The sequence below is a fragment of the Eriocheir sinensis genome, chromosome 31, assembly GCF_024679095.1.
Source record: "Eriocheir sinensis breed Jianghai 21 chromosome 31, ASM2467909v1, whole genome shotgun sequence".
Classification (NCBI taxonomy): domain Eukaryota; kingdom Metazoa; phylum Arthropoda; class Malacostraca; order Decapoda; family Varunidae; genus Eriocheir; species Eriocheir sinensis.
Genome location: NC_066539.1, coordinates 1,413,626 through 1,425,697, shown reverse-complemented (window position 1 = coordinate 1,425,697; position 12,072 = coordinate 1,413,626). Strand labels below are relative to the sequence as shown.

Below are 12,072 nucleotides of genomic sequence, written 5' to 3'. Positions count from 1 at the left end.
ACTTCGCAGACAATGTAAGAAACAACAAACTTTTCAAATTCTATAAGGCGTGCAAACATGCTAATAACAATATTATATCACTGAAAGACAACAACAATATCACAGTAGTAACCAGCCCACAACAGTTCAAACTGGTGTACACACAAGAACACAACCAAACACCAAACATGCCACACAGCCCCTTCCAATAGCCCCCCTCGACATCACCACTAACTGTAAACAAAAATTAGTGGAAGGACTTGACACTAGTAAATTCACTGGCCTCGACAACATCCTTGCCTTCATCCTTAAATCCTCTGCCCCCATTCTCCAGGGGCTCCTTCATCCAATATATATCATCCACATCATTACTTTGACTGGCTTTTGGCAAACATCAATCCTATATTTAAGACAGGTGACTGGACTGACCCAGCCAATTATTGCTCCATTTCACTAACATTGATTCCATGTAGAACTTTTGAGCACAGTACATAAACACATAATGAATCTCCTTGACACAAACAACATCCTTTCTGACTCACAACACGGCTTTCGACCCAAACGCTCATGTGAATTGCAACTCATAACAACATTTCATGACATTACAAGGCTACTTGACCGACATGACATTAAACAAGTTGACACTATAGTTTAAGATTTTGCCAAAGCCTTCAACAAAGTCCCGCACAAAAGACTGACATTAAAACTGAAATACTCCGGTATTTCAGGACCTATTCTCACTGGATCAATGTATTTCTCACTAGCAGGACTCAATATTTTCTTATTGGATCTTAATCTGACACTGTCCCTATTTCTTCAGGTGTACCACAGGGCACTGTCCTAAGTCCCCTTCCTCCTGTACCTTAACGATCTTTCACTCTCAAAGCCTAACTCTTTCACAAGACTGTTTGCCGACGATAGTTAACTGTTTACAGCAGTAAAGACTAATGACAACTGCAGACTTCTACAAAAATACTTGGACTTCCTCCAGCGGTGGGAGCACACCTGGCTTATGGATTTACGCCTTGACAAATGTAAACAGTTAGATTCACCAGAGCTCACAACCCCATCCAGCACATGTACACTTTCCACAATATAGTCCTTGAATCTGTACACACACACACACACAAATACCTCAGTGTTCAACTCTCCATTAACTTAAAATTCAACACTCACACAGAACACATCATTGCCACAGCCAACTGAACACTTCGGTTACTGCGGTGAAATCAACATAACTGTACACCTGACAAAAAAACACTTATACAACTTGTATATCACACTTGTGAGATCAACGCTAGAATACTGTTCCACGGTGTGGCATCCTTACACACACAGAAACATTGATAGGTTAGAGCAAATCAACCAAGGTGTTTAGGAAAGGAAGAGGTTGTGTAGATTAATTTATCTTACTTAAAATGCTAATTGAAAAGTACCTAGAGAAGGCATATGACAGGCTTGACAGGAAGGGTTTATGGGATGATAGCATCCCATAAACCCTTCCTGTCAACCCTGTCATATGCCTTATCTAGGTCCTTGAATGCAGCAAACAGCTTCCTATCCTTCTCAAGGTACTTTTCAAATAGCATTTGAAAAAAAGTTACCCGCAGTTGCTGCATTGGAGTATCTAGCTGTCAGCTGAAGTGGTACCACTTGTTGCAATTATCACAGGCAACCATAGGACAGGTCTCATTATTTGGTAAACGGCATTTGCAGAAGACCGTTTCCACCTCAGTGCGAACAGCACCCTTATTGCTTCTTCAGGGTACTGTTACAGGGGGTCAAAACATTTCTCCGGCTTGAAGGCATCCAACCAGCCAGTCGTACAAACCATCCTGATCCCATGCACACTCCTCAGGTCTGACATTTGCACAGAGTGCATAAGCATTAGCGATGGCATACAAGATGCATGCATCGCCGTCCCTCTGACGCTGAACATCACGCCATTCCAATGTTATGGCATCGCTAGAGGTGTGTAACATCCACCCAAGCTGCTCAAAGAATTTTTGGCGGTGGGACATACTGACTTTTGTGAACATGGAGTCATAAAATCTTACTTTACCTTCTTGACAATGATGAATGTTACTTTCTGTAATCCAGTGATTACTGCTGAGATTGAGAATTTGCACAAACTTTCCCCTGGGAGTACCAACACGAATATGCTCCACCGCCTCAAATATTGCACAGCTTTGGAGGCCATCAACCTCGGGAAACTGATGTTTGAGGAGGACCTGGCAGATTCATGTGGTCATCAGTGAGCCACCTTTTCTCTTCAAGAATCTGAATCATTGCCTCTACTTGTGGATCTTGGTGACTGGCTGGCACAGGGGGCAGACACACGGCTTCTCTTTCAGCCTTGGGCCTGGTTCCAATCAGAATGATATCTTCCTCCCTGTCTGGATGCCTTGTGTCCCTTGGCTAAGGAGGGGCAGTAACTGGCACAGGGATGGAAATGCCTTGTCCTTTCTGGTATGTTTCTTCACTGAGGTACAGTTCAGGGTCTGTGTCAGTAGAACTGCCTGCTGCCAGCTCTTCTGATGGCCTGTGAAGAGCACCGAACTTTACAGGCTTAAGCTGATCATAAGCCACCATCTGTGCCAGGGGGATATCATCATGTCCAATCCTGGTGGCAGCCAGCTTTACTGTCTCCCTTTCCATTATTTCCAAAATCCTGCAAATATGAACATTCATTACCTAAGTTACATTACTATTGTAATATAATATAGGGTAGCCCCATCATAATATGTGGAGAAAGTAGTGAAAGCATGTATGAGCAGTTTGGTATTGGTGTGACGGTGAAAGGAGTGGATTGTGGAGTGGGTGAAGCGTGGTGCGCTGAGATGGTTTGGACACGTGATGAAAATGGGGGAAAATGAATATGTGAAGAGGGAGTATGAAGGAAGGATTGAGGGTTAGGGCAAGTGGATCCATAGGGTGAGTGAGTATTGGATCGAGAGAGTTGGAAGTAGCAGGATTGAATGTGCTGAGAGTGAACGGCAGAACAGGGAGAGGTAGAGACATTTCTGACATGGCCAACCCCTGGAGGGAAGTTCCCTTGATGGAGCAAGGCATCGGAGATATAGATAGATAAATAGATAGATGTCAGAACAACCCTAATATATTGTCATATTGACTATTTTTTAAAGATATGTAAAGTTGAAACGCTAATGGTGAAGACTAATAAAGTATGATTATATGAAATGATGAAGCCAATACCATTGTATTTTATTAAAAAAGAAACTAAATCTGCAATGAATCTTAATTCAGATAGATGATTAATTTTCTTTTATGGAGATGATGGAAACAGTTGTGAAGGGTTCTGGTGGTCTGCACTGATGGCTGGACCCCACAGCTGGGCGAGTGCTCCATTGCCAGCCAGAGGTGTGGTGTTTCCCTAACCATGCCACTGCAGAATTCCATAATGCTGCAGCCTGTTATCTCTGTGTAAAGACAGTTAATGGAGGCTCAGGGCTCTGCCCTCAACACTATTAGAAAGAGGGGAAAAGTTCAAACATGAAAGAAGCATAAACTAAAACATACATACATGAGGAAACACAATCATCAATGAAACATGCCAATAAAAGACAACAGGAAAAATATGCAGTCCAACAGCACACATAATATAGATACCATGCTAAAATATAGTCAAATGATTAACTATATTTTAGTGAAGTTGTGGAGGCATAATTTGCAATACTGTATTGTTATCAGATTAGTATAACATATATTCAAAAGCTATTCATATATAAAATACAAATTTCTCTTACCTATATGACCCATTCCAAAGTGGATCACATCTTACAGGATTTGTATAAATAAAATTACATATTCAAATGCCATTCATATATTAGCAAAAAATGTCACTCACCTATATGGCCCAGTCCACAGTGGATCACACGGTCCACCTTTGTGTGCAATGTTGGCTGCCTGGCGTTTCAGCACGAGCTGGCCCACATACAGTGCAAAGGATTTGACCCCCTGGGATTTTTTCTTCTTGTAGGCCTTTTGGGACTTTGCATGAGCTTTGGCTTGGTTGATCTGAGCCTATAAATGCAGAGCAAATTAGTTCATTAATCACATATGCATAGACCTATATTTTGTAAATGTTTACAATTTAACGGTAGACTATAATTTTATTGTGTAATCGTGTCGATTCAGAGGAGTATATAGTTAACATAAAAAAGATAAATAAATTGAATTAGATATATAAGATCAGGAATGTGAGATACTACAAGTTGAAAAGCTAGGGTGGACAGATTTTTTAAAGATTTACCCCAAGGTGGACATTAAAAAAGCTTGAAGAGCACTGCACTTTACAGCATCCTTGAAACAACCAAACCTAACCTATTTCATTGAGTAGATCTCAGCATTTTCACAGTTGAACTAGGTTAGCAAATTTAGAAATAACAATAATATCAAATTTTTAATATTCAAGGGGGTTTAGGATGCAAAGGCTCCACTTAGGAAATTAGTTAGGTTAGATTTGATTTATATAATTTTGAAATACCTTTAACTGTTTGGTCATTAGATTGTTCTGTTAGAGTGAGGGGATTTTGCGTGGCAGTTGAAGGACAACATAACAGTTAAGGTGAGGCACCATGAGTGGCAGCCCTGACCGTCGCTAGCCAGGCCTATTATTTCAATAAAATCAAATGTGATTTTGTCAAGAAACAGTGATCATATTAATTCAAAACACACCAAACTCTATCAGATTGGGTGCAAGTCTTTACAATGCTTCCCTTGTCTGCATCGTGTATCTGTTTGTCCAAGCCACGTGTGAGAAGCTGTGGGCATGCTTTTGAGTGTTCAAGAGGATAGCCGATTCCATTTTTGCTAAATTTACAGGTGTTCTTTTTATGGTATAATTACAGGTCCTTAAAAAATGCAGTTTTTTTGTGCTGCACTTGGTAGCTCAGCACCTCTGCCTCTCTGTTGTTCTGGCTTCTGGGAACTTGTGTGGCTTGGTTGTCATCTGTGTCTACTAGGCTGAGGGAGTGTCTTAGTCTATGTCTGGCCTCTAGTCTCCCTCCTCTTGACCATGTATTTCTACCACTATTTTGTGGAATTCCCATATTGGTGTTTGCAGGAGATATTTCAGTGTTGTGTGCCATTGATGGTCTGTGTTCTTCAGATTGCATACATTCTTCATTTTCACTAGAAAGGGTGTCATAATCTGTGTAACACTACCAAGCACATAATGTGCTGCCAGGTACAGGGTAATTACCCTGTTTTAGGGTAATTTGAACGCTATCAGGGTAAAAGGGTAAAGTATAGAAAAGACAGATTTCTAGGGTAATTTCACTAGACTGCAAAACCCACTGAAATCTAGGTATTTAGGAGAGAGAGAGAGAGAGAGAGAGAGAGAGAGAGAGAGAGAGAGAGAGAGAGAGAGAGAGATTTAGGCTATGGCAAATTTTTTTTTTTTTTCTTACTTTTCAGGGTAATTTTAAGGGGGAATACAGGGTAATTTGTCAACTCGACCTGGCAGCATTGAGCACATGGCTGACATCACCCTTACCTTGGGTGCCTTTGTTCACATCATGGGTGAGGGTGGCCATCTTTGTGGTATTCTATTTTTGTACAACTACAGCCCTTTCCTTATGTGGCTCAGGTCTTCTTTTTCCCTTTTATACCACTTAATGAAGGGGATTTCCTTAGGGATGGTAGGAAAATGCTGATAATTATGTGTGGGGGCAAGACTGGGTATGACCTGCCCTAGCCTGAGCTGACCTTCAGGCCTGGAACCATAGAACACAAGCTGTAGTGACACGACTTGCCTGATGGGCGAGCCTCCCATAACCCACTTAGCCAGTGAGGTACCTCTTTGGCCGACTGGTAAAGGAGTAGCTCTCCCGTTACGCTGGTCGCGGGTTCGATCCCCGGCGTCGGCAAACCTTTCCTTGTCTGGATTAATTTCTCGTGTGTTTCGTTACACGCAGAGGTCGTGTGTGAGTGTAGTAAAGAGTAAAAATTCTGGCATTTCAAAGCCACTGCATTGTTAAAGTTGTGGCAGTCACTTTCCATGGGTGATATTCTGGCTAACTGGCTTTTATAACAACCAAAAGTTTATTTAATGCAAGACTTTTACTGACTAGTCCCTTCCCCTTTGTTTCCCTGGAACAATAAACTATCAATGAATCAATACTCTCACCTTTTATCATGTGATGTTGCCTCTGTCGTCTCAAATTTCTCCTTTCGTTCTCATTCATGCCTGGTGGATACCAGTTATTTAATATCAATTGTTTTAGAGGGACTAATTCCTCACTGAAACTAAAAATCCTCTCTCGTAAGTCTGAAGCCATGTTGTCGCAGGGCACGGGAGAACATCACTGCTATTAGCTGCTGGCCTTTGTTTGTTTACTTTCGCTCCGGAACAGGGGGGAGGGCCTTCAGGTTTAGGAGGATGCGGGAGAACGCGACACCGGTATGGAAAAGAGGGCAGACGAGAGGGAACGCGAGCGAGCAGACGAGCTGGCCAGAACGCTAGACGAGCAGCCACGTGAGCAGGCCCGCCATCTTGCCGAGGTTCTCCAGAGCAGTCTCTCGTCCCAGAAAGTGGAAACGCAGCCGTACACGGACCGGGCCTACGACAGCGTGAGGAGTGAACGGCTGGAGGAGGTGCTGCAGACCCCGGAAGGCGAGGTCCAGGGTCTGAGGGAGGAGGTGGAGGCGGAGAGGCAGCAGCGAGAGGTGGCATCGTCGCACGCGGAGGAAGAAAGCCCAGTTCTGGCGGGAAACGCCGGGGCGGCGGTCCAGCTGGGCCTATCATTAACGCGCGGTGCCGGCCATTTCAACCCCAGATCCGTCCGTGGTGCCGGCCGATGTTTCATTGTACTATTTTAAGCGCGTTTCCATTGTTTGGATAGCCAGGATAGGCACTGAAGTATTTTTTATTTTGACTACCGCTACCGCAGTACCGCACACCGCGTAAAGCACTGGGAAAAAAAAATGGGACCGCACTACCGCAACCGCACTTCTCCGGAAAAAAGTACCTCACTACCACAACCGCACTACTGATTTTTCAGTACCGCGCCCACCTGTGTGTGTGTATATATATATATATATATATATATATATATATATATATATATATATATATATATATATATATATATATATATATATATATATATATATATATATATATATATATATATATATATATGTGTGTGTGTGTGTGTGTGTGTGCCTATTTCTTGTTTAATATTCACATATTCATATATTCACAGTAAAGGTGAGCAGGATCCGTTACTGGATTTGAATCCAAATCCATCTGGCGCCGTTTGGCGCGTTTTTTTTTTTTTTTTTTTTTTTTTTTACAAATACGATAATGTTTGCAATTTTTTTGTATTTGTTTTGCATTATTATTATTATTAGTAGTAGTAGTAGTAGTATTAGTAGTAGTAGTAATAATAGTAATAGTAGTAGTAGTATTGTTATTATCATTATAATTAGTAGGGTAGTAGTAGTGTTTACAGGAATGATACCCCCCCCAGATCTCAGTGAATCTTTGAAAGGGCGCAATTTAGGTCCTAAAGGGGGGGGGGGGGGCCCTCCTGGGATCCGCCACTGCCTGAAACGAAGTGTTAGCTTTATAAGTATGGGCCCAGGACTTTTTCATATACCTTCATGCCGTGCTCCAGTAACCTTATCCCCCTATAGTTACTACATTTCAAATCATCTCCTTTCCTTTTTACAAGTGTTAATAGCACAAAAACTGACCCTCCAACACCCCCCAAACAATTTATATAATGCAACTGGGGGTCTAAAATGGAAAATGCTGAAAAGTAAAGATGGCGCCACTATAAACACTTGCCTGCACCACAACGGGCTTTGGCCAACCATCAGGCCCTACTATAAAGGCCTACCGGCGCCACAGGGCAAGACGTAAAAAAAAAAAAAAAAAAAAAAAAAAAGCTGACTTTGTTTACAATGCCATGCTGTAGGGTTCATCAGGGCTAACAAATGTTATTACACAATGACATGTCTACAATGCATGGGTAAGCCAGGAAAACACCTTGAAGAGAACAACAACACTAAGATAGACAATCTGTTGATCGGCGTCTGCGACGCCGATAAAAATGGGAGTCATAAAAACAATCTAGCTTTATCTATAATCTATTACCAATTTAATTTACATGGTATATACAAGCTGAAGCTCTTCGCGTTGTTGCTTTGCGTTTAATAATTTCACATCACTGTGTCGTTATGTTAGAATAATGCCAGTTCCATATTTTTCAGCATCTCACAGACCTAGGACAGCAATCGTAATTAGTGGCATAGCCAGTAGTAATTTGCTTGGTGACAAAGAATAACAATAAACACCTCCTGCTGACTGTAGTGTTGAGGCAGCGTTAGTCACGGCACTGGTAACATATTCCTTTGGAGTCACTCTTAAAATTGATCTGTACTCGGTGGCCATCTGTGGACTTCCGACTCTGGGTGAAGAAAAAGAGGCGTATGCCTGCTATTACAGGTTTCCGTCATGACACATGTGACACTGTGTGACCTTATTATGTCCTACAGAACATAATTTTTTTGACCAAAGAACTAACCTGAGGAGAAGAACAGGAGGCACCCTGGGTTCTAGCGCGTGTGCAGTGAAGAGATTTTCTTCCAGTAGATCATCCAGACTCCCCAGCTGATCTCGAGACACATGGCTGGACTGTGAGAAAAAGAAGATTGAGGAAGCACCTTTTAAATACGCCCGGGGGCGCGTTGCTTCATTCACTCGCCGCCTATACTCCCGACGGTCCTACCGAGCAAGCTCCGACGCAGCTGCCCTATCCATCTTAGGCCCTTCCCGTAAGGATCGAGCGACTTGCCCCAGCCATGAGGTGGGCGTTCCCTTTGTTTCCTCCTCTCAGGGTTGTCTCGCATACAGGCGGTCCTATGAGCGGGATCGACGTTCTGGAGGCGTGCCACGTGCCCATATAGATGGAGTTGGCGTTAACGAATTACGGCTACAGGTTTCGATTCAGTTTCATGAAGCAGTCGCTGGTTCGACACGAGGTCATTTCAACGATGCCCAATGATACTAAGAAGGCACTTGGTTCCAAAGGCATCGACATGTCTCTTCAAGTCACTATTCAGTGTCCATGCATGTATCACAGCCATCAAGTAAGACAGGGATCACAAGTGACTTAAAGATTTAAATCTTTGTCCGCCTTCATAGATATCGACAACTCCATATATATTCGTGCTGAGTGAGTCCATAACACCGTGGGCCAGGCCAATCCATCGAGTGACATCCTGGTAAGACCCATTATTGTTGTACACTACACTACCAAGGCATGTGAAACTTTTGGTGACCACGGCATCCTCACTCGAGCAAATACTTTCATAACATGCTTAATCTATGAATTTTTAGGGAACCACCATATCCCCGTATGACATATAGCCAGTGTTGTGCGCACTACCTGCTAAAAGTAGTGGGACTACCGCTACCACTACTTCAGTCAAATTGTAGTACGTGGCACTACCGCTACAGCTACTCATTTCTAAATGCTACTACTGCCACTACCGCTACTTGTGAACAATAAGTACTGATAAAACATAATTATCTTTTATACATATTGTTACGTTCCACGTCCCTGATAGAGTACTGAGTAAGTCACTTTACACTTCCTGTACGTGAGGCTAGAAGATTCACTCACCTCCCTGCTGTGCTAATTGATTCACCCAGTTTTTACCAGTTTCCAAGGCTTCGTGAGCCGTGATCAGTAATATCCACGAATGACTAATCACTTATACTGTCCACAGGTAGGCAGCCAGCCACACCTCCAGTCGCAATATTCACTACTGAGCGAGCGTTATGTGACTGACAAGAGTGACGGGCCGCGGCTCAGCCCACTGAACTGTACACGTTTCATTCGCGTTTTCATCACGTACGTAGTTGGTCCACCCCGAGTAGCGAGTTGCAAGTAGTGACTAGCCGTACCTAAAAATGTAGCACCGCTACCGATTTTGCCACTCTCTAAAAAAGAGTGGCACTACCGCTACAGGTACTAAAAAAGTAGCTTCGCTACGTAGCGGCGCTACTAGTAGTGCCGCTACGCCTAACACTTCATATAGCCGCAGTTGGCGTTCAAGGATCATGCAAACAGGTCTCGAATCAATCTCGAGGAGTAATTGCTAATTCGGCATGGTCTGTCATTCAAGCGATATTCTATGATTCTGTGAAGGTACTTACTACTGAAATTATTTATTCACTCCTTCAAGTCACTATATAGTGTCCAAGTCTCATAGCCATACAACCGATTTGAAGATCTGAATCTTTGTCATACATAAGTATCGACAACGCCATACACTCGTAATGAGCGAGGCCCATGCCGTAAGACCTCATGTGGAGACCTGCCATTGTTCTGCACTACTTTACCGATGTATGTAAAATATCCATGAACAAACTGTACTGTTTCATGGAGTAAACCTTCAAATACCTACACCTTGGTCGTGGGCCAGGAGACCTGAAGATCCAATGACTTTGCCTCCTCATGCGGGGCCTCGAAAGCCATCATGGAAACTCAAGCGACTCGGAAAGAACTACAACAGTATCGGCATAAATAAGGTCAGTGACCATGGTATTCAACAGTGGTGGGCACCAGTGGCGTAGTTAGGCCTGGGCTTTTGGGGCTATTGCCCCGAATGTTTTATGAATAGCCCCGCAACTCAGATTTTATTTTTTTTAAGAATATTCCAGCCAGGCCAATACAAAATGTTAATTCTTGCTAAGCTGTTAGTACTAGAAATTAGATTTCATAGATCTCATACGGAGATCACATGGTTTGTTCCCGTCCGGTTCACGTTCCTATCACGTATTCACGGCCACTCGCCACTCGCTAGTCAGCCATCGGTCACTCTCAGGCAGTTGTGCCAGGCGCCAGCCAAGGTACGAATCCCTGCACTAACTCCTTAAAAAATATGGTAGTTATGTATACTGTAATGATGGGAAATGTGCACACTGCACCGAATTGCTCCAGCATTCAGCAGTTCGAAGTGGAACGAGGGACCGTAATTTTTCCGCCTGCAGGAACTGATGACATGGCAGGAGTAAAAACCAGCATCTAAATAAAAAAAAAATGTAGTAGTAGAGTAGTAGGCTGCAGGAGATGAAACCTGACAGGCCACATTATTTACTGTCGTGATATGATTACCTAGACTATGACAATGGGATAAACAATACGTCTGTTATAAAGCTAAAGGCTGAAAGTTTTCTTCTTTTTTTTTTTTAGGTGAGTAGAGCAAAAAATAAATCGATCGTCCGTTGCAGCTGGAATGTTAAGTCATTTTTTCTTCAGACTTAAGTTGTGGCTACCATTAATATTAATATTATTTACAAAATAGATTGCTTAATGTTCCTATTATATATGGAAAATTGTGTCGCATTGTCAGGTGGAGAAATTGAGTTTTTGAGACATTGAAAGGAAACCAAGCTTCTGCTCCCTACATAAATGATAGTAAGCTCAGAAGTTCACCGCTCTGTAGCGTCCAGCTGTGGATTGCGTAACTCCTGCCAAGATAATCTTTTTCTGTTATTATTAATAGTGATACAGAGAGAGGGAGATAGAACAGATCTCTGCGGAACCCCACTGTTGATAGATTTAGAGGTAGAACTGAGATTGTCTAACACAGATCGGGCTGAAGGATATTGATACGCTCAGAGTGGTCGCCAAATGAAAAAAAATAATATTTGCGAAAATCAACAGAAAAATTATATAATCAGTTGGCAACACCCTCCAGAATTGGCAGCTTTAGAGATGTGACAGATGTGACAGCAGGACTGAAGAGAGGTGGGAAAGATGAAGAAGTAAAATTGTTAGAGATATTTTTGACTAGGTATCAGAAATCTCTGGAAAAATTAAAGAAGGCAATGTTCTGGCATTTTCCGTTGATGAGGAAATTTTTGGGGGAGTTGAAGAATTGATATGACGCGATTCTGGAAAGAAATATAAAGATTATGGTTAGCAGGAGTATGAAGGCTCAGGTATCCTTTGGGAGCTGCCTCAATATCTTTGATAGCACGAGAATAAGCGTAAGGGAACCAGGGCATTTTAGCATGAGGAGTAGTGAAAGTACGTGGAATGTAAGTTCCAT

At 42.5% G+C, this 12,072-nt stretch overlaps 2 long non-coding RNA genes across 3 annotated transcripts; both read right to left on the bottom strand.

The window, feature by feature from the left end:
• Positions 1-1,549: 1,549 nt before the first annotated feature.
• On the bottom strand, positions 1,550-6,894 carry LOC127006015 (uncharacterized). The gene is made up of 3 exons (XR_007759015.1): positions 6,131-6,894; positions 3,848-4,023; positions 1,550-2,650 (listed from the first exon to the last, which is right to left on the bottom strand). It is a non-coding gene; the product is annotated as an uncharacterized LOC127006015 (long non-coding RNA).
• Positions 6,895-8,084: 1,190 nt separating this feature from the next.
• Positions 8,085-9,849, bottom strand: LOC127006014 (uncharacterized). Of its 2 annotated transcripts, none has more exons than XR_007759013.1 (3): positions 9,636-9,849; positions 8,535-8,644; positions 8,085-8,417 (listed from the first exon to the last, which is right to left on the bottom strand). It is a non-coding gene; the product is annotated as an uncharacterized LOC127006014 (long non-coding RNA). The 2 variants fall into 2 exon arrangements; XR_007759014.1 differs by lacking the exon at positions 9,636-9,849 and adding an exon at positions 8,739-9,594.
• Between the last annotated feature and the right edge of the window lie 2,223 nt (positions 9,850-12,072).